General features: G+C 40.7%; 2 long non-coding RNA genes across 2 annotated transcripts; one reads left to right on the top strand and one right to left on the bottom strand.

The window, feature by feature from the left end:
- Positions 1–355: 355 nt before the first annotated feature.
- On the bottom strand, positions 356–4,463 carry LOC112841938 (uncharacterized). The gene is made up of 5 exons (XR_003213435.1): positions 4,357–4,463; positions 3,630–3,779; positions 3,355–3,539; positions 2,438–2,523; positions 356–2,336 (listed from the first exon to the last, which is right to left on the bottom strand). It is a non-coding gene; the product is annotated as an uncharacterized LOC112841938 (long non-coding RNA).
- On the top strand, positions 2,430–18,004 carry LOC112841939 (uncharacterized). The gene is made up of 4 exons (XR_003213436.1): positions 2,430–2,508; positions 2,616–2,682; positions 16,797–16,847; positions 16,974–18,004. It is a non-coding gene; the product is annotated as an uncharacterized LOC112841939 (long non-coding RNA).
- The last annotated feature ends 3,099 nt before the right edge of the window (positions 18,005–21,103 follow it).

The following is a 21,103-nucleotide window of genomic DNA, read 5'->3' as shown; positions in this document are numbered from 1 at the left end:
ACCACTTTAGCTTTGATTGCATGCTGCCCCCTACACTGCTTTACTTACCCCGTACTGTCTTTTAGTGTTTATTCTTGGTATTTTTGACTTTTTGTTAAGAATGTGACCACTCCACAAACCCTCTTCAGGACTAGTCGGGCCTGACCTTATCTCTGCTGCTATAGGGCAAGAAATGCTAGTTTGTTGCAGGGTTAACTCACACAGACAACCATTTACACTCGCATTCACACCTATGGGCAATTTAGAATTACCAAATAAGCTAACCCCACTATCTGCATGTCTTGACCAAATGTTAGATTTGAAGCTGTGAAACAACAATGCTAACAACCACGCCACCGCGTTTAAAGACGTAACCAAAGAAGATTTAACATTCTGGAAGACTCTGAATGCATTCCCCTATTAGATCCTGAACAAGTACTTGAAATTCAGTGTGTGAAGTCTATTTTTTTCAGTACAGAGGAATTTGACTTTACTGTAAAAACAAAAAAGCCCAGCTTACTTTCAGTCAAAAATTCAGAGTCGTGTGTGTCTGTGTGCATATTTTAAGCAAGAAATCAGAGACCTGGAGTCTTTATTTGCAGTCAGCAAACCTGCAGATGGTTGGTGTTTGTGTGTTACCAAAGGAGAGTGGTGGAAAAAGTTTTCACATCATTTATGTTACTGAAATTGGGTGCACCATGCTATACATCTTTAATATCAAGCACAGTCAGAGAGTCAGAGATGTCAGACCATATGTGCTGGACAGGTGACCAGCAAGGGGGCATTATCTCAACTCACACTGTAATTTTGTCAGAGCGCATTTATACCATCGCTTATGTGCATTTCAAACTGTTTGGAAGAGGAATTCCTGTATAATTATAGCCTATACACTTGGCTACCTTTACAGGCTACACAACAAATTCAAGCCTAAACAACTTACTTTAAACAACATCATGAACCCGTAACTAATCACGAACAGGCATGCATAGTATATTTATTTCTAGGTGCTGAAGTGGATTAATGACCTTACCACACCACACATTTCCATTTTTTTTATAGTTTTTGTGTGATATCAGGCACAAAAATGGTCTCTTTTTAGTTCCAAAGAGATGCATACGTGGGGGTTGAGTTATTTGTATTTGTTATATTTTTTAACTGCAGATAAATAATACAATCTTTCACATAAGTTAAATATCTGATAATGATTAGCTTCCAAAGCAAATCTGGTATTTGGTGTTTAAACTTGAACTGAAATATTCGCAGCAGTTGATTTAAATGTGAAAAATTTTGTAAAGTAATTAAACTTTGTGAGGAAAAATATTAAAGGCAAATGATTAATGATGATTTTTTTTTTCAGTTTCAAAACTTACAGCTACTAAAACTACAGCATTGGTGTTATAGTGAAGCTGACACAAGTGCTCCTCCTGCTACAACTGCTGTCACTGCATCTGCTGAGGCTGTTGCTATGTGACTGCTTTTTCAGTCACCAGGTCAGACAACTCAAGGCCTGTAAGTTAATATTTGTATTTAATTTGTGGGAATATGAGAAAAACATTGAACGATTATGTTGACTTATAGCCACAGCAGTATGGAGAGCTAAACATCCTGTCCAAACATTTTCTAACTGCTTTCAGTCCGAGCATTTCTGTCCATACTAGGGTCACAGTTAACTTCACCCAGTGTGGTGCTGCTGACCGGACGTCATCAGCTCGGACAGCATCATTTGCTTCAGCTGAGACTCAATCTGCGGAACCGTTGGCAACTTCATGTGACTCATTGTTAACCTTTGAAGCTGAGAACATGAAGACCGTTCCTGACAGCTGAAGCAGTGCCACAGAGGGCAGTCATCATGGGCGTGGTTACAATGTGTATGAGTGCAGGCTCGTTTGATGCTGCTCTTAGAGCCTCACCCAAATCTTCCTCTGAAGAGGCAGAGTCATCCGTTAATCTGGCAGCGCTCTCTGAGGCTGCTTGAGCAGCTGAGACGGCGTTGTTTCTGCAAGTCATTTCTGATCCAACTGCGGCATCATCTGTAGCAGCGTGAGCCAAAACTGTGGCACAATCTGAGGGTGATTCTTTAGTTGTTGTGGTGTTGCCTTCTCCTGCTGATTTCACCACTGGTGGGGTCTATGCCACTGGATGACGAAAGTTTAATCTCACTGCAGAAGTGTAAGCCAAAAAGTAATACACACAGAAAATGATTCACTCAAAACTGGTGGCATCACTCCGATTTACAGGCGCTCAAGCACGGGTGTGTCAGCGCATCACTTGGTGTAGTGAGGATTCAGATGCAGCATCATCCCCAGAAGGCTGACAAACTTTATCTTGTCCTCATATGTTTTCACATCTGGGTACAGCTGCATTTGGAGACATATTTCATGTATATTTAAAACACCCACTTCCTGACTTACAGATGAATTAAATTCGATTTTACATCCACAGTACAAGGACTACCTACCACCACCAGGTCGTACAGACTTTTGAACTCAGTCGCTTTGCCTCTCTGAGGTGGGAATCCAGTCCCAGTCGGTACGCTTCAGACATCTAAAAAGCAGAGAATATATTTGAGAAGACTTTAAAAAAAAATCAAAAACAGAGAGAGAAAAGGAAAATATCCTTTGATTTGTGCATTTCAGGACAGCATTGCAGACCTGGAGTCCACGTGTGTGTTGAAGAGTCAACCTGGATTGAGTTGAAATATAGGTGAGTTTTGGTGCCTATACTTAGCACATTATCCTTCAGCTGACTGAATATTCAGCATATTACTTATCTAGATAGAGATTGTCAGCAACATTAGACCAAATTACTCTACCATACAAAACGGTAAGGTAACATCCAAGTACATCAGAGGACATACCAGGTAATAGAGACACCACTGAGGGAATAGTGGGCTGCCAAGGTACCCAAATATATCTATTGTCTCTGAGGTAGGAAGACCCAGGAAAACTTCAGGAGATCTCAGAGTGGAAGGCAGGAAGTAGTGATTAGAATGACTTCCTGCAAATGGTTGCATATTAATAAGAGTTATTGACATCAGATCAAATTATCCACAAGGAACCAAACGTAGCCGAAGCTAGAACACAAATCTGGAAACAAAGCGGTATCCAACAGGCTGTGTGATGGAGCTTTGTTACACCTCAGCAGCTTTTATGGCTTAGTGAAAATCTAGTTTAACTGTGAATGGTTGGACTTCCTGGTTTACCAGCATGGTATTGCTGGGTTTAATATTTGAAGCCAGCATTCTTCAGAGAGTTGAGTGCAGAAAACACTTGCATGGACAAAGGAAAAAACTAGACTCTATTGTTCAAATACTTTCAAGCATGCACATTTGCACCCTAAATTAGCAGACACTGCTTCGTGATAGGCTGATGATACCTGCTGTGTTATGGGTTTAATCTCATGAAGGGAGAGTGGTTTGCAGTGTAGCTTCTTTTCCAATATGTCTATATCCACGTGTAGCATTTCAAACACTAGACAAGTGTGCCTTTCTGTTGAAAGTCCTCAAAGAACCGACCAATACTCACAGGGTCAAGCCCACTGATGTTTTTCAGCATGGTCAGCTGGAAAGAAAATATGAGACACCGAGCATGAAATAAAGCCAAATAACATTTAATGTTAATGATGAAATGTGGTGGACAAGAATGACCCACCTCTCTGTTGGGCTTCTGGAACTCATTGGGGCTCTTGAATATCTTTATGGCATAGAACTCTTAGGTACTTCTGCACTTAGCGACTTTGCTAAAGCAGCCATCAAAGCAGAACCGTGAAAACTGGTATTCATTCATTCTGCTGGACAAGTCCTAAGAGACATGGAGAAAACAAATAGCTAGCTATAGTATATTCAGTCAGCACTTGATAGACATGCAGGTATGAAATCAGTGAGGGGGAAAAGTATAAACCAAAGTATATCAGTTGTACTTTATCACTTTTAAAAACATACATTGTCTCACAGCTCCCATTTTTCACAGAACTGTATAATTCTTTTTAGATCGCAAGCTTTTATTCACCCATTTGATCATAAATCTAAATGTAGCCTGAGGCAGATTTCTCTTTATGTTTAACATTTTCTTTCTGTTTTCAACCTGTTCTCACAACTTTACTGGACTTTAATACAGAAGCATAATTGGTAATACTTAGTTTTGTAAAAAAGTACATATGGGAAGTCGAAGATAAGAAACAGTGCTCAGTGACGTCTTTACAGGCTACTGTCTACTATATAGAAACAGAAGCATACTTACACTAACCCTATGAAAAAGAAAACTTCAGCAGAAAACAATCACTAAAGAACAGATGTACATATCTCAGCATGCAGCGTAGGACAGGAACATTTTGCAGTCTGTAATATGTGAAAACATGTTGGTGTGCAGTGTCTCTCACCTGTTTGATTTGAAGATCCTGACAACTGCAGGTTTTGGTTTGCGAGGCTTGGAAATGACATGTTTTTGTCAAGGTTTGTAGAGCAGCTTCACTGTGTTTTTTGTGTCTCCTGCCTCAACAGATGAAACCAAAAAAAAAAAAAAAGAGTTCTGACTGAGTTTCCAAGTATAAAAACCATTTGACATCATTTTGTTCCATTGTATTAAAAAGATGAAGCCTTGAATTTGAGTCAGAGTCCAAAGCACATGCATCGCTTTTAATTCAAAACAACTGAAAACAGAGGAGACACAGGAACGGCGATGCAGGCAGTGTTTGTTTAAATACTGCCATGAATATTCTCATGAAGGGATAAGAAAAGTCTCATCCTTTTGTCTTTCCTGTGCTCGTGCTGAAATAAAACACTATATAGCAGTTCCTTAATTTTTCCTACATTTAAGTTATACTGTGGGATGTTTTTTTGGTTTTTTTTAATTTGGCAAATGGTGCCTTCTAGTTTGGCATACATGCTGTAATAATCAGTGCAGAATTTTAATGTTGCGTTCCATTGCTTTCTGAGGTGAGATATGCCAAAGCAGGCGCTTAGATCCTGCAGATCAGAGCATTCGAACGTCGACAACACACTTGAAAGGTCCTAAAGTTTGATTTATAGGGTTATGCCTACAGACTGTCGACTACCACAAACAACAGCCACTTTTATAGTTGCTAAATAAACGACGAAATAATCTTTTACCTTTTCTGTAATGCAACAAATTCCAATTTTTGTGATTTATCAAGCACATTTCCAGTGGAAACCTTCCTCTGTCATAGCTGTCACTCTATAAAACACAAAGACAAGTAACACCATGTAAAATTTCACATATTCAACAAATGCCCACTGATAAATCCATCATGTGTAACCACTAGGGTAACTATCTCTCAGCTTCCAGTGAAATGAATAACCTTGTTCCTATTGCAGGACTGGAGCTGAGCTGCACAATGTAAACTAAACCAACTGTTCTAGCATCCACCAAGCTTTCTGTACCAGCGCTACATGTGTTGGATTGCAAACAAAAAAGCTGAACAAAAGCATTCAGATAGGAGGTAAAATAGATTTTGAAAAGTAACCCATCTTTGCAGTAATTTAAGCACAGAGTTGTCATTACTTTTTACAGTAATGCATGAGCTGAGTTTCAGTTCCCTTGGTGCTAGCGAACAGTTATTTGACATGCTATTAAACTGGCAATAGTGACACTATCTTTGGTGTTGCTTTAAATGAAATCGGCAGTCGGGATTAAACAACAGCATCATACGCTTTCGTTTTAAGCACCTTAAGACAAATCCACCCCCGTGTGTTCTGACCCAGAGAAACAAATCAGTCATCACTTCTGCGTTGGCTGTGTCACCCTCCACTGTTGCCATCTAGACAGCAATCTAAGTGAGATTTGGCAGCCGCTGGGCTACGCTCGCCTCACCTCGCTGAATCATGATGTATGATATTTACATAGCCATAAAATCCCCTCCAGAAGTGAAATGCTCACTGCTTCCCCTAATTAAGCGCAAGCAGACATAAACATAGACACAACTTCACACAGCGTAGGCACACATATGCAAGGATGCAACATTATACGTGCGTGACTTAACGCTCGCACAGGCACACAGGAATAGAAACTTTTCTGCATGCACACATGCAGAAAAAGACCAGTTCACTTAATGTATTACTCGTATTGCTGTAGGCAAAGGGAAAGGTAGATATCAGAGTTAGTAAGCATCGAGTTTTCCATCTGTCAGAATAAACAATAACATATTTAGATGAGATAGTTGTCTCCCCTGCTACTCTTTTCAGTCAAATACCTAATGTGAAATTGCTGATCAGTATAAATCCTGTAATATCACCTCTCAGATAATACTACCGGCCCGTCTCCTCACTTCATTACTTGAGATTGAAGGCGTTTGGGGATAGTAAAAACAGGTTCAGTGCAATATTTATAAGCGGGAACAGTAAAGTGTTGAGAGAGCTATGATTTTACTGTCAAAGCTTGCAGTGAAATGCAGATTGCTGCACAAACACCTGATGCAGACGCATTTACACACACACACACACACACACACGCATACACACACACACACACACACACGCATACACACACACACACACACACACGCATACACATACACATACACTCTACAAATAAGTCCAGTTGAAGAGCAGTCCACTCTAGATTAACTTGTCACTAAAGTTGAGGACTACAGTCCTCAGGGGTTGTCTTATCCCTGCACAGATTGGCCTGCTAGCTGCTCCTTGTTGTTTGGTGAGCTCTTATCTGCCACTTGGAGCTGTGGCAAGTCAGACTTGGATAAGGACACATTCCTGACATCGCCGACACACTCAAAAAAGCATTTGTGTCAAAAATGGCATTCAGTCTGAAAGCTTTAATTGTAGGGTAACAGTTTTACAAAACAAGATGAAAAGTATCTTTAGAATTTGCATATATACATTTACCAACCACTTCATTAGGTACAGCTTTTCAGCTGCTTCTTAATGCAAATATCTAATCAGCCAATCACATGGCAGCAACTCAGTGCATTGAGGCAGACCTTTTTGAATCTGTGCCACAAGAATTAAAGCAGTTCTGAAAGCAAAAAAGGGTCCAACATAATACAAATGGTAGCTAATAAAGGTGTATCTAATAAAGTGTCCAGTGTTCATTATACATTTGCCGAAGATTATATTTTTATTTTTCAAAAATTTACTTTTAAGCTAATTTTTCTAAAAAAAAACAAAACAGTTTTAATAATAATACTAATAATAAAAATACTACTACTACTAATAATAATAATAAAACGTTCTTTTTTAGCATTCTCTTGATCACCTAAGACTTAAGTGTATATTTATTTTCTTACTCATTTTATATCTATTTATTAGCTTTTTTTGCACTGATGTAACCGGAGCTCATCCTCTTCCTCTCTGTATGCTGTCCTGGATATCGCAGAGATGACAAAAAAGTTTACTTTGACTTTTGACTTTGACTTTGCATCAGGCGACCCCGAACCATCTCTTAGTGTTTCTTCTTCACTCATTTCTTTCCACTATCTATTTAAACGCCAGTACTTTATTTAATTAACAGTAATTATTAAACTTTGTCTCTCTCTTCCATAGCTTGCCTTTTGGCGTGTCGCTCTCTTCTCTTTTCCATCTCCCCCCAGCCTTTAGCGGCTGATGACTGTTCCCCCCATAGCCTGGATCTGCCAGAGGTTTCTTCATGTTAAAAGAGAGTTTTTCCTTCCCACTTTTGCCAAGTGCTTGCTCACAGTATAGGCTACTTTGACCCGTGCCAAATGCAGAAGCAGCCCCTGGTTTGAAAAACAGACTGAGAAGCCCATTGTAACCTTTCCTATCTTGGTGTTTTAAAACACCAGGAGGATCTTAACTCTGAAACCAAGGGACACTTCACACTCTTGTTGTAGTGACTTGTCAGTCACATGGTATGGATGACCTTTTCTTCATTCTTGTTATAATAGGGGACGTTAATTACTGAGTGAACACTGACTTTATATTCTTTAAGGCTTAAAATTAGTACTTGAGCCCATAAACCCATCAGAGTGTTTACTGAGGTCATCAGACAGTCTTATTGACATCTATACTATATAACTACTGTTTGCAACCAGAGGATTTGCCCACTACTGGCCTTATAAAACATAGCAAGCTTAAGGCACTTCTCCACAGGCTTTACTTTTTCAAACCCAGAAGCTAAAAACTATCTTTTGTGTACTGATTGCTGATTGGAATCACTGCATTAAGGCACCACAGAGTGACTCATTCAGGAGTGAAGTACATCTCCTTGCTGCCCCAGGAGGCAACAGAACCTGATGGCATGATAAAATACACCAGCGACCACTGAGCTGGAAAACTGTCAACTACAACCTTGGCTGAAACTGACAGGTGTCTAAAAGCACATGCATGACTGAAGCTTAGTAATAACTTTTCAATGAAGGATGTGCAGTAAAGGTCAAGCAGAATTTGCAATCTCATAAGCTGCAGAGCTGCACGGCAGGTGTGAAGTGTATAAAAAAAAATACAATTTAAAAAGGCTGACCCATTTTCCAGTGAAGGGAGCAGTGTAACACGCACACACACACACCTACACACACACACACACACGCACACACACACACACACACACACACACACACACACAGATTGTAGTGCACTACAACAGTTTCTGTATGTTTTTCAGTCTTCATTTAAGCTTGCTTGTAATTTAAGCTGAACAGACACATCATCAAGAAAGCGGTGAGGATGAAAACATCTGAGGAAGGCAGTGTGAGATTTACATCAGGCCCGTATTAGGACAGATTTTGAAATTACTTGAGATCTCATTTATTCAAACTTCTTGGATGGGTGATGACCGCAGCAATATTTCATTTTTGTGACTAATCATCAGCCTCTCTGAGAGACACGGCACACTTGTTTATCTGTGTGAGTCACAACACCCCCATCCACAGAATAGGAAATAAATAAGTCAATAAGGTAAATGTTAGTATGACTTGAGATAATTTCTTCAACTCTGTGGGGATCTTTGAAGCTGTTACAGCTGCAAGTGTAATTACGCCGACTGCAACAATGACAAGGTTGCCCTCAGGGGATACGCACTGAAGTAGCTTGAGCTGGTGCTAATTGAAGAGGAGGTAAATATGAGTGCACCATAACAGCTTCTTCTTTAAATACATAATTGAGTTGAAGGGCGCTTTAGCATTATTCCCCTTACAGTTTTTATGTTGTAAATACCATGGGGTGATTTGATTTTGTAGCCGGTTTGTTTTCGCAGGAAATCTGACCTCAATCTGTCTTACAGTGACATCATCATTTAATAAACACATCTTGTTTCCTCTTTAGTGAAAATGGTTTTTCTTCGCACTAATCTTCCTGTCAAAATCTAACGGATGATCAGAGTCCGCCGTCAGTAAAGTACGCCTGTAGGTTTTCTGAGCAGATCTGTGTAAATCTCGATAACTGATATGTTTGTAGTCATAAGCCTTGGTAAATAACTGAAATTCAAAACAAGACTAAAAAAAAGAATCTAGCTCAGCTTAGATTGTTTAAAAAAAAAAACCTAAATACCTCTTCCATTAAAATATTTTTGTTCACTGAAGCCATAAAAACAACCCGTAAACAAACTGGAAAATGATGGTGACCCGTCAGCACGCTATGTTTCTGAATCTCCAGTTTAGCTTAGTCAGTTCCATAAGCCTGTGTGAAGGACCTCAGATAGAAGTGTGTTTTGAAAAGAGGTAATCCAAGGCCTCAATACATCAATCATGTGGTATGGATGTATAGATAACACTTAAATCAAAGGATACTAAATAAAGCCGATTCTCACCTCCTTACTGGCCAGCAGGTTCTATAATGTGAAGAAGAGAAGGAGAGCTTGTTTGTCTGAAGTACATTTAAAGGCTTGTTTATCTTAAACTATGCAACATGCCATAATAAACAAATAAAATAATTGTAAATTCTGTCCAGAAATTAACATTAATAGAGAAAAATGGGTGTATTACAGTTACAGTTCAAACAGTATTTTATTTCAGTTTTCCAGTACCTTTTTTTAGGGTACCTGCGAATACTGGCTTCCTGTCTGATACCAGTGTAAAATCAATAAACTGTATTCATCACTGTAACCACGAGACTCTGGGAAACAATCTTTGTGTGTGTGGCAACATCAAGCCAAATAAAAAATAAATTAGAATATATCAAATACATACTTTGCCCAGTATACACTTAATTATTTGAGGATAATAATAAGATAATAAATGACAAATAAAGCAAATAAAAATAAATCAATAAATAAGGGATGGATGAGCAAATCACTTCCTGAGTGGATAACTGTTGACACTTAGTCTCTAGTGGGCATTCCAGGCTCCAGTTGCCTAGGTAACCCTCTCTAATGTATTTATCACCCTGTCATTTGTACTCTCACTTTCACCTCAAATTTAAATTGGGACCCGCCCACTTTACATTGCCAGAGGTTATTTCACCCTCCACTGGTTAAAGTTGTCAAATGTCTTTCACTTTCTGTGATCTTTTTAAGCTTTTCAATATTGTTTGAATAAAAACTGTCATGCCAATAAAACACCTTTGAATTGAGCTGAATTGAATTGATTTGAACATGTTTAAGTGTCCTGAGGTCCATTAGTTCAACTTTGATACTAATCCACAATGTTACAGACAGTGTGTCAAAATGACATCAAACAAGTGTGTAGCATGCCTGGACTGATATGTCTTTTTTAATTGGTTACTATACATATAAGCTAATACTGACACGTCTCCAACATTGTAAAATGTTCCAACGGCTATCGGTCAGTATAATAACTTTTAAATTACCTAATCTGGAAGAGATTTGATAACACGTAAAACCTTTGGCTTCAAACCTCTTTAAAACTAGTGATCATTTATCCAGATGTGTTACATTTTTTTGTGCAATCCTTTTTAGTCATATATTTTCCACACCTCCACAAAAAAGTAATTCTATGAACAATTCATTTTAGAAACAAGAACATGAAAAGACAGCTTCATTGCTCTACAATTATCAAGAGAAATAACATAATTTAACATCTGTAAGACGTAACTAGGAGTACAGGTTGTCAAAAAGAACCAAAGAAGTCAGCTTTATCATGACCCTAATTAATCAGTGTCAGCAAGCTAAACCTGGTGTTCACATTCACAGTGTTTGTAAAGTGAGAAACTGAGTGTTTCGGGCCATTCGAGGACAAATGTGGTTTAGTCTGGTAATGACGTTCAGCAGATGCAATTAGTTGTACATAGTCAAAGTACTTTTTTTTTCAGTGCTTACCAACCCATGACAGAAGCAACTGGCTGTTGTTTATCTGCTATGACTCATACGTCTGGACTAAAGTTTGTTTTTCTTTATAGTTTTCCTCTAATTGTGAGTTCTGTTTTTCTTTGTGGACTGAAGGCGGTAAGAGACTTGATTGGGATGTCACTAGCCCACTCTCTGGTCTGCTTAGCTCTGCGTTCTCAACACAATGACAGGATGCAGGCTGCAGGCAGTCTGGGCCAGGGCTTGCTGGGGTACAGTGGTGACCAGTTACCCACAAATGAATATAAAGACTTTAGTCTCAAAGAGAGCCAGATGGAGAGAAAAGAGTTTATTTCGGTCCGTATTTAGATCCTGTGAATGTGCCTGTAAAAATTGAGTGGTCTGTTTATTTTTGAATGTCTTGAGAATTTTCTGATGTGAATTTTGTTGAATGAAAGGAGAAGGAGTTTTCCCTTATTGAGCGTCTTCGATGTTGAATTATTTTTTTCCCACTGGAGTTTCTGAGAATAGCTTGACCCTTTAGTGACTGACCAGCAGGCACATTAGACATGTCAAGCCCCTTTGAGGATAAATCCTGTTGTCTGCCCCCATCTCCTTGGAGACTCAGGGGCAGCCAGTGCAGAGGTTCTTTCAAAAAGTATAATCTGAAAAAGCTTTCCTCTCACCTAAAACCGAATTCTGGCTATTTCTCAAGTAAGAAATTTGGTCAAAGCGCATTAGCAAATTCTCTAAGGTGTGCTACCTGTTCGCTCGTGGAGGCCAGTCGTTGCTCAGTGCTGTTTGCGGCCAGGGTTCAGACCCCGCAGAACCAGCTTTGTGAGTGACGCCGGGGAATTGGCGTCAACATTTTGCTTGGCGAGCTTCCAGTGTCATGAACTGGAGGGAGTGCGAGGGAAGGGAATGGAATGAGCAGGAGAAAAAAAAGAACGGGAAATAGAGCTAATATTTTTAACTCCTGCAATGCGTCACAGAGATATATGGCCCCATCTGCTGAAAATAAAGGCATCCAGAAAGAAAGGAATCCTCAGCCAGGATCTGATGTTATTCGGTGACATACAATTTGCCTCAGGTTATGACTCCATGATGTCTGTAAGAGGTAGTAAATATCTCCTTGTCTATTTTTGTAGCTATATTTTTATTGCCTTTCTGTGTATATATACAAAAAGGGCCGAGATGCTGCGCATATGTGTGTGTTTGACTGAGACCTCGTCTGTGCAAAGACTGTTGATTCAGCTGGAGCCTCCTGAACGCCTGACAGCCAAGTGACATCCTCCGTCACTGGGTGCCGGTGTGCAATCATGACTCAATAAGCCCAGGAAATCAGGGGAGAGCCGGAGAGTGAAAGAAACACACATTGGGACCGAGCAGAGTGAAGAGCAGTGGAGCAGAGGTTAGCCGGCCTCGGGGGTTTGTGGGCTCCAGAGCTGAGCTTCAACTTGCATACATCATGTTCCAAGACCTCCCTGGAGAGTACAGAATGTGTGAACATGAGAAACCCTTTGGGTGTGTTGGTTCGAACCTGGGTTAATCTTCTCTCCATAGGAGCATATACACAAAGTCAAAACACTGAAGTGTGTTTGGTCATAATAAGTTACTGTGTCACAAAAATATCAACAAGGGAGTGTTAAGCATTATAAAACAAGGTTAAAAATCTTGACAAACCACAGTTATTGCACACCATAAAGTGCATGCAAAAGATGGACGTAGCACAGCGCCTTATACTGGTATTCTTACTACTAGCCAGCAGGGGGCAACTCCTGAGGTTGCAAAATAATGTCAGCTCCCTTGTTCTATGACCTCAAAAACCTATTCACTAGCTGGGCCTGTGTCCTCATTTTAGGTTTGACAGCGTTTTAGTAGATAAAGTGAATGACTTGGACATGAACTGAACTGCGGTTTGGGGAAGGCCTCGAAGGCGACTGGTGGCGGTTCCCAGGCCTAGCAGATCCCCATGTACTAAATAGAAGTGAAGAAGTTAAAGAATTGAAAAGTGGAGGGAGGCTGGGACACGTAAACAAGAATGAACAGCTTGTAGAACTGGGGGAACATATATAGATAAGATCCGGAAGGAGGGTTTGGAGGTGTGGTCCCGCTCCTGAAATTCCGATAATCTCCAATTGAAACCTATTGAATAAAACATGAAGTAAATAATATTCCCCAATATTGTCTGTTAGCACAGTAAAGTAAGGCCTGTGACTGGGAGATTGACAAGTTGTTAGCCAATAAGCAGCCCTTACAATTTGGCCATTACATGCAATTTGATTGCAATAATACAGCTATCATAAATCTTTGCTGTCTACACACACAGATTCACATTTTCTACTCACATTCAGATTTAAGCTAGAACCTCATAGATCTGAAGCAGAAATTTAGAAATTCCTACACAAGTGCTGCTGAATTGGGATTTAACTGCACAAAGACTGAGTTGGATTGATTGCAATGTGTTGCAAATGTGTCTTTATTTAAAATTTAGACATTAATTGTTTGGAAACCAGTCTCTCTGACAGTAGTTGTTATCAGTCCGAGTCCGACCACAATTGTTTGGAGACAGTTTTCCTCCTACCAGATGACCTGTTTAGTTGTCTTCTGATTGAAAGTGGGAGTGCATGGGAAGTTGCTGTCATAATTTTACATGTGACTGAGTCATTATTCAACTTAAAGAATTTGGATTTTGCTGATCTTGCATGTTTCTTATCCCAAACAAGCCTTTAGCCTTGCACCTGATTGGCAACCTGTCCAGGGTGGATGGATGGATGAATGGATGGATGAAACAACTTCCGATGCTTGGTAAATGTATTCATTGTGGGAAATAAAAACCTAGATAAACTCCTGGTAAATATAACTTGAAGCACTAGCCACATTCTGAATGGGAAATTACCTTTAAGAATGTTTAAATTCATATAGTTTACTGATCACAATATAAGCATTAATTTTGCTAACTAGCAAGTTTACAAATTAACCAGGTTTTGTGTCATTTTGTAGGTAAATTACAAGTGTAAAAATGGCATGAAATCAAACCATTACAACCTTTGTGAACAGTTACTAAATTACAGTTTCACTACAGATCTACAGCGTTGTGCAGCAAAAATGACGCCGCCAGGTGCACGACCTCTCGCTCTGTAAAAACTGAAGAGCTTGTTTTGCCAGAGACCTCAGTACCCATCTGCTGAAGCAGCTCCTGCATTCACTCCTTCATTATTGCCAAATGTTGTCATGTTCTCTGAGGAGGACTAATTTTCCTGTGCAGAGTTTTTTTTTTCTTAAGGTTTATATGAGTCAGTCAGGAAGAAATATGTTTGCGTCAGACCTCCACCATTAAGGTCAATATTTTAACAAGGGCAGGGTACTGGCTCATGACAGTTGTGCAATTAAGGTAATAAATTTCCTGCGTATTCCTGCGTTACACTGATGTAGTTATTTTAACAGTAAACTTATCCATGCAGCATGGATATGCTGAAAGATATATTTAACCAAAGCCATGTCTACAATTTGCTGAGTGAAGGGAATTAATTGACATGAACAATAAAAATATTTGAGGATCTTGGCATTGTGTTATCCAGGCCATAAATGTATCACTGTAAGGCTACGCACTGTAGCTGAGACATGGGACGATATCAATTGTAGATTAAAAATGTGGAAACAGACTGGTGGAAATTTCCCAAACAAAAAAAAATCAAAAGAGCATTTAAACTCATACAGTTTTTGCAGTTGGCAACATCTTTAGCACTGTCTGTATTTTCCCAGGTTGATAAATCCCACCCATCTGGCATCTCATCTAGTCAAAATGAATAATTCACACCTGCACACAAGTCTGTTTTTTACCTGTAGTTACTTTCTAAATACACAACATATGCTGAGTGCAGTGATCTGATTTAGCCTGGAGTACACTCACCCACTTTGGTTGCTGTCAGTTTGGATATTTGTGTTGGGGGTTTGTGTACAAACCTACCAAGAGAAAAAACAAAGGCACCAAAAAAAGGGAAAAACTGGAGGTATGAAGGCTTCCTGCTTTTCAACCGAGCCCGTACGCTCGCTCTCTGCAAAGAATATCTCGCCTTTTCTCGTGGGAGCCCTCAGATTTAATGAGCTCAGCTGTTCAAGGCTATCTGCTGTTTAAGTTCTTCTGGGAACGCTCCATGTATGTTTTTCTTTTTCTCCCGGTGATGCCAGCCGTGCCCCTCCTCCTCGTGCCCACAGGGCTGCCGCTTCCTCCCAAGTCTTTGCTGTGGCAGAGAGCTGGTGGAACATTCTGTGTGGAGGCTAAGCCACAAGAGCCAAATAAGAGGTTTTGACCAATTAGAGAGCATTTTGAGCTCAGGGTTCCGGTTTGGATGGCAAACTGAGCGGTTCACAAAAAAGTGTGAAAGCACTGAAGAAGTTGGACGCAGGTGAGGAGGAGAGGGGGAGGATGGGCTGAGGCCGCCGGCAGATCCTGACCATGAAATGCCAGTAAGAATGTGTCACTAAAAAGCCCATCTATTCTCCCTCTTGGCAAACCATCCCCTTGTTGAGGCAGGGCTTAACTGGAGGGGTTTTTTTTTTTTTGGTTAGTAGCATATGCTGTCTTGATTTCCTCCTATCCATCCGCTTTGATGCGGGCGGGAAACAGAAAAGAGATGTTTTTCGTATGAAGGCCGTGTCAAGGATGAGTGGATTTGCAATGAATTAGGGCTGGTTAAAAAATAGAAGCACTTACTGAGTGCGCGCCGTCCTGCAACGGAGATGGAAGCCGACCTCGATGCACTTGCGCCAAAGTGCCCAGCTGTAAGCCCCTCTCAGTGCCGATGAAGAAGACGTCTCCGGAGCAGAGCCAAAGCGTGTCTTTTTAATAGAAGAGGAGGAAACGAGATAAAGAGACATCCACCGACAGGCGTGAAATATCTGCCGTGGGAGAGCTTCGGCTCTGACTCTGCGATGACCTATCTCACTACCGAGAACAAGTAGCAATTATGCTACAGAAAGGGGCATGATAGGGCAGGATATGGGAGCCCTGCTTGTTGCCCCTTGCTATTCAAAGTTTACAGCCACTGAGGTCAGGGTTCACATGCAAGACTCCCCTCAGGGCTGTTTTTAGATTCACGCCATCGCACAAAGCATCCTTGTTTGAAATTGAAGTCTGAAATAGATTCTCTCTGATTCACAATGTGTTACTGCTTTTCTCTTTCCTATTCATTGTTTGTACTATAAATAGAGGACAACCTGAGAACCAGTGTGTTAAACCCAGTCAGGTTATGCAACTTATGCTAACAACAAATCCATTTTGGTGAAGATCACGTTCTCCTCCTCACCCAATTTCCCCAAGAGGGCCCAGTATTGCCATCTAATTCTCATGCCTATAATTGGATCGCACTATTCAGACCTATATATTTTTTCTCTCTATGTGTGTGTGCACATGTACATATCCTGGCCTTTCCCAGCTCTGCGAAATAGACAGTACTGCCCAATAGGTCAGATTACATGTAAAGGGCAGCAGGGAAAGGTTTTCATTCTGCTGTAAAAAATGTCAATAGAAATAAATCTGTTTTTCTAAAATGTTTTAAAAACAATCGGAAAAGCCACAGGAAGGAGTATCTTTATACCAAAGGATCAGCGTGATGTTTTGAAATATCGCTTGTCTTTTTTTTTAAGGAGGGACAGAGAGGAGCTCAAAGGAGCAAGTGAATTTCATCCACCCTGCTGGTAGATTGTTTTCAATATTTTGTTATTTATATGACTTGTTTTAAGACTGGGAATGCGGTTAAAAATTACTTGTGTTTCTTTTATTTCTATGCCCTTTCCTTCCTTTTTTTTCTCTTTTTCTGCCAGGAAATGTTCCCAGGATACCTCATCCTCTCATTGGGTCCCCCGCTCACGCAGCTGGGATTATGGAGAGAGGCTAGAATACTTATAAGGCCGAGTTCAGCGCTGCACCGCAGACAGAGTCGGACCGTGTCTCTCCGCCGGTGCTGCTTGTCAAAGCAACAAAATAAAAGCGGCGGTACGTCAGGCCTGTGCAGCTTTTATTTGTCTCTGACTTATTGTTGTGGATCGACAGACAGGAGCAGAGCGACCTCCATCAGCGCTAATGATGACAAATGAGCAGGCTGATGAAATTTCATGATGACCGTATTGAGATGTGAAAACAAGAGAGGAGTTTATGTGCAGAGATTTTTATGAGACTTCGGGGGAAAGAGTGATTACAAATGAATATACTCGACTTATTGTCCGCAGCCTCCCTTGAAAACAATATCATTGCGAAAGCTGTCATGTGCCCGGTTTGTAAATGAGGTGAAAACGACTGGAGCTCAAGCTCATTGCTGGCATCTGGTTTGTGGTGCTCTGCTTGTATTCTCGGGTGACGGAGAGTGAGAGAAAGCTGCGGAGGCAATAACAAATCCGCACTCTCATAAAAGGGCCTCCAAAGATTCATTCTAGACATCTCTGTTTAGGTCATTATACACGCTCCAAACTTTTACTCAAGTCCTTGCACCGTGCCGCAGTGGTTGGTGGTCAGTGGGTCCACCCAGTCGCTGCAGAAGCGCCGACATGCCAGCCTGCACCGCAGCGTCGTCCATTCTCAAGTTTAAAAGTAGCCCTGGTTTCCCAGATCCTCTTGGCACCTTATTATAGTGAGTCTCAGTTTATTGCTGGTAAATTCATCCCAAGACCCTGTTTAACCAAGAAGGGAAACCAGATTGTTTGGTGTATAACATGTTATTAGATTTTCTACTGTTTTGTACTTCATGCTCTCTGCTTTGAATTACAATTCAACTCTGGCTCTCTTTCACTGTGTCCTTATGTCCTGTTTCCCTCCACTCATCCCTAATCCATCACAGCAGATGTCTGCCCCTGGGCTGGTTCTGCTGGAGGTTTCTTCCTGTTAAAAAGAAGTTTTTTCTTGCCACTGTTGCCAGTTCCTTCCTTGTGGGGGTTGTCTGTTTGTTGGGGTTTTCTTTGTATTATTGTAGGGTCTTACCTAATAATATAAAGCACCTTGAGGTGACTGTTGTTGTGATTTGTGCGCTATATAAATAAAATCAAATAAAATTGAATTGAATCTACGTATCAGCGTAGATGTGTGCCACTCTGGTCTCTCAGTGTTGCATTTTCTTCTCCTTTGTTCTCACTCATATGATGAAGCACTTTAGAAAAATTCATGTATAAATAAACCTGACTTGATTCGACTTGACTTTTGTTGACTAAAGTCCTCTGGGCTTTAAGCTGGTTAAAAGCCATGGGCTCATGTTGGTGTTAGTTGTGTCACAACAATACATGTCACAGGTGCCTAGTGCCCACTCGCATTTTCTCAGACTCCCACAAGCACATGGGAATATGGTAGGGAAAAAAAGATTGCTTGTTTACGCTGAATAGATGTGTGGACAGCTCATATTTGATTCACAGACTCATGACCTCTTGGGATTTGGAAATGAACCTGCCACAGTTCTTTAGAACGAGTTTCTAATCAGTAAGACTGGACAGCAATATGCACTTTGCTTTGCTTTTAAATGAATGGATTACGTATGCAAAAGACATCCATATTAAATACATTACACATAAAGACACATATTTGTAATAAATACAGAGGATTAGTGAGGACACACGTTCTGTCTTGTTATTTTTATGGAAGTATTCTTAAGGAATAGGACGTTAGACATTACCTAAAGGCACGAATTGCAGTTGTCCACCTAATGCCTTCAAAGACCCAATTGTGTTGTTCCACTCATCCATGTTTAGAGCTGAGTTGTGTTGATCTTTTTCTTTTTTTTGGCTGAACTAACGTCGATCATCTCGGCACTCCAGACTGACCTATGAACGAAAGCAAAGAAGAATCCTGCCCCAAAAAGAGCTTTTTAAGCCTCGTTTTTAAGTCCTGGTGACATCAGTCCATCTGTACACTTTCATCTTCTTATCCAATTTAGGGCTGTTAGTGGGGCTGGAACCTGTCACCGCTCTCGAGGCAGGGTACACCCTGGACAGGTCTCCAGTCTGTCACCTGGCTAAGACTTTGAGCCAAACTCTTTTCAGGAAAGTTTGAGGCTTTGTTTTTCATTGAGGCAAGTGTGGCTGTACAACTGACTAATAAATCTTTGTTCCAGTCTTTTCAGTCAGATGCGGTTGTAGTTGTAGTTTTAAATTTCAATGCTTTAAAATGCTTCATATATAGTATTTGTGTGCTTGTGTGTGTCCAGAGGGTGGAGAAACTGAGTTTTGACCAAAGCAAGGAGATTTTGGTGCAGCACTTTCTTTATGACTGATTTCCCTTGGTGTCAGCCAACAACCTCCACTTACCAACTGGTTCGGGACATGCCTTTTTTTCCTTGTGAGATTGCAGTCCGGTTGCAAACTGGTTTCTTTGTCTGTGAGACTGAGAAATTAAACAAAACAATTCAGTAAATGAGAATGTTATAGTTTATATAACTTTTGTTTGACAGTTTGTTGGACTTGATTTAAGTGCAGACTTATGATTCCACGACTTTTCTGGGTCCTTAATGCAGGCCCCACAATTTTATTTTCTAAGTCATATAAATATTACATGACTGCTTTTCACATGCCCAAAGACCATTCGCTTTAAATTCACCTGTATGTTTAATTCTGGGGTCATTTCAACCATCGCCGTCTTTCTTCCAGCCAAAACACAGATGGGGCATTATGGTACTTTTTTATTACTCTTTCACACCCTTCAGATAACACCAGTATTAACGATCGCGCTATGAAACTAGAAACCACCTGTCACATTTGCTTAAAGCCAAAACAGTAGCTTTTTTTAACGCAATATTCCATATTAACGGAACAAGTTTGAACACCTCGAGCCTTTATCCGAAAAGTCATGGACTAATAATGAGTGACTCCCATTTTGCTGTACCCTGGCCTCTTCAAGTTCAGCAGGTAAATATTTAGTGAGGACTGTGATTGCTTGCAGCCAGGGTCTATTCATCTCTGTCACAGAGTAATAATGGAGAGCTGTGAACACTAATGTGCACAAGGGAAAACACAAGAACATGCTCTGCAGACAGACATGTTTGCGTTGCTTGACCAGGACTGACTCCATCCCTTCATTGTGCACTAATGAGGTTTTATTTTGAGTTAATACTGCAGCACTATTTTAACAATAATGTTCAGCGGGATTTCATAGTTTCAATTAAAGTTGTTTGTGCCATTCAAAAGAGGCTGTTGGTGTGAAAATATAGCCGCTGCCAGACAGGAAAACCTTTATAGAACACACTCAAGTACATGGATCTGTTTTCCATTAAGAACATACAAGTAGCTCAGTGAACAGTCATGGCTTGCATCCAAGGAAAGGTTTCCTTAGGGGCTATTAAAGATGGATCACTTCAAATGTTGATGTCAGCTACATCAAGTGACTTTTCTTTGGCTTCCCCAGAGGTCAGCTGGTGGGTAAGATTCTCCTCTGCACTTAGAGGTACGAGGTAAATATACATCTGTGTAAACAAGTGTGACTGACAGTCTGAGGCGGTGTCATGGGAGCACAAGGGCCTCCATATGTGGATAAACAGAGAAGGGAGGGTTGCGTCTTTCTCCGTGTAGCATACTCTTATGGAGAGAAAGGGAGTCCATGTTTGCCTGTCAAAACGGAAGAATAGGAAACACGGGCTGCTTGCAGGGTCAGTGGGAGCGGCTTCAAACCCTCCTTTGTGCTCTCGGGCCTGTGCTGGAGACAATGTGGATAATGAGGGAGGATTTTGGCCCAGGGTGCAATGCACATGGACACACAAACACACAGGGGAAGCACCTCACCCTGGCCCCGGGGAACCTAACTAGCCAGCTGTCTCAGCTTCTGTCCCCCTGGGGCCAAGCCCTCTGTACGGATTATGCCCCAGAAAGAGACGTGATTGATGTCACTGGATACATCGTGTGGGCTGTTCAAAGTCACTATTGCTTGATAAGAATAAGTGCAAGTTATAGGACAGATATTGGGCCAGATTGTTTGCTTTCTG

The sequence above is a fragment of the Oreochromis niloticus genome, linkage group LG13 (genome assembly GCF_001858045.2).
Source record: "Oreochromis niloticus isolate F11D_XX linkage group LG13, O_niloticus_UMD_NMBU, whole genome shotgun sequence".
Taxonomy (NCBI): domain Eukaryota; kingdom Metazoa; phylum Chordata; class Actinopteri; order Cichliformes; family Cichlidae; genus Oreochromis; species Oreochromis niloticus.
This window is presented reverse-complemented; position numbering and strand designations above follow the sequence as displayed.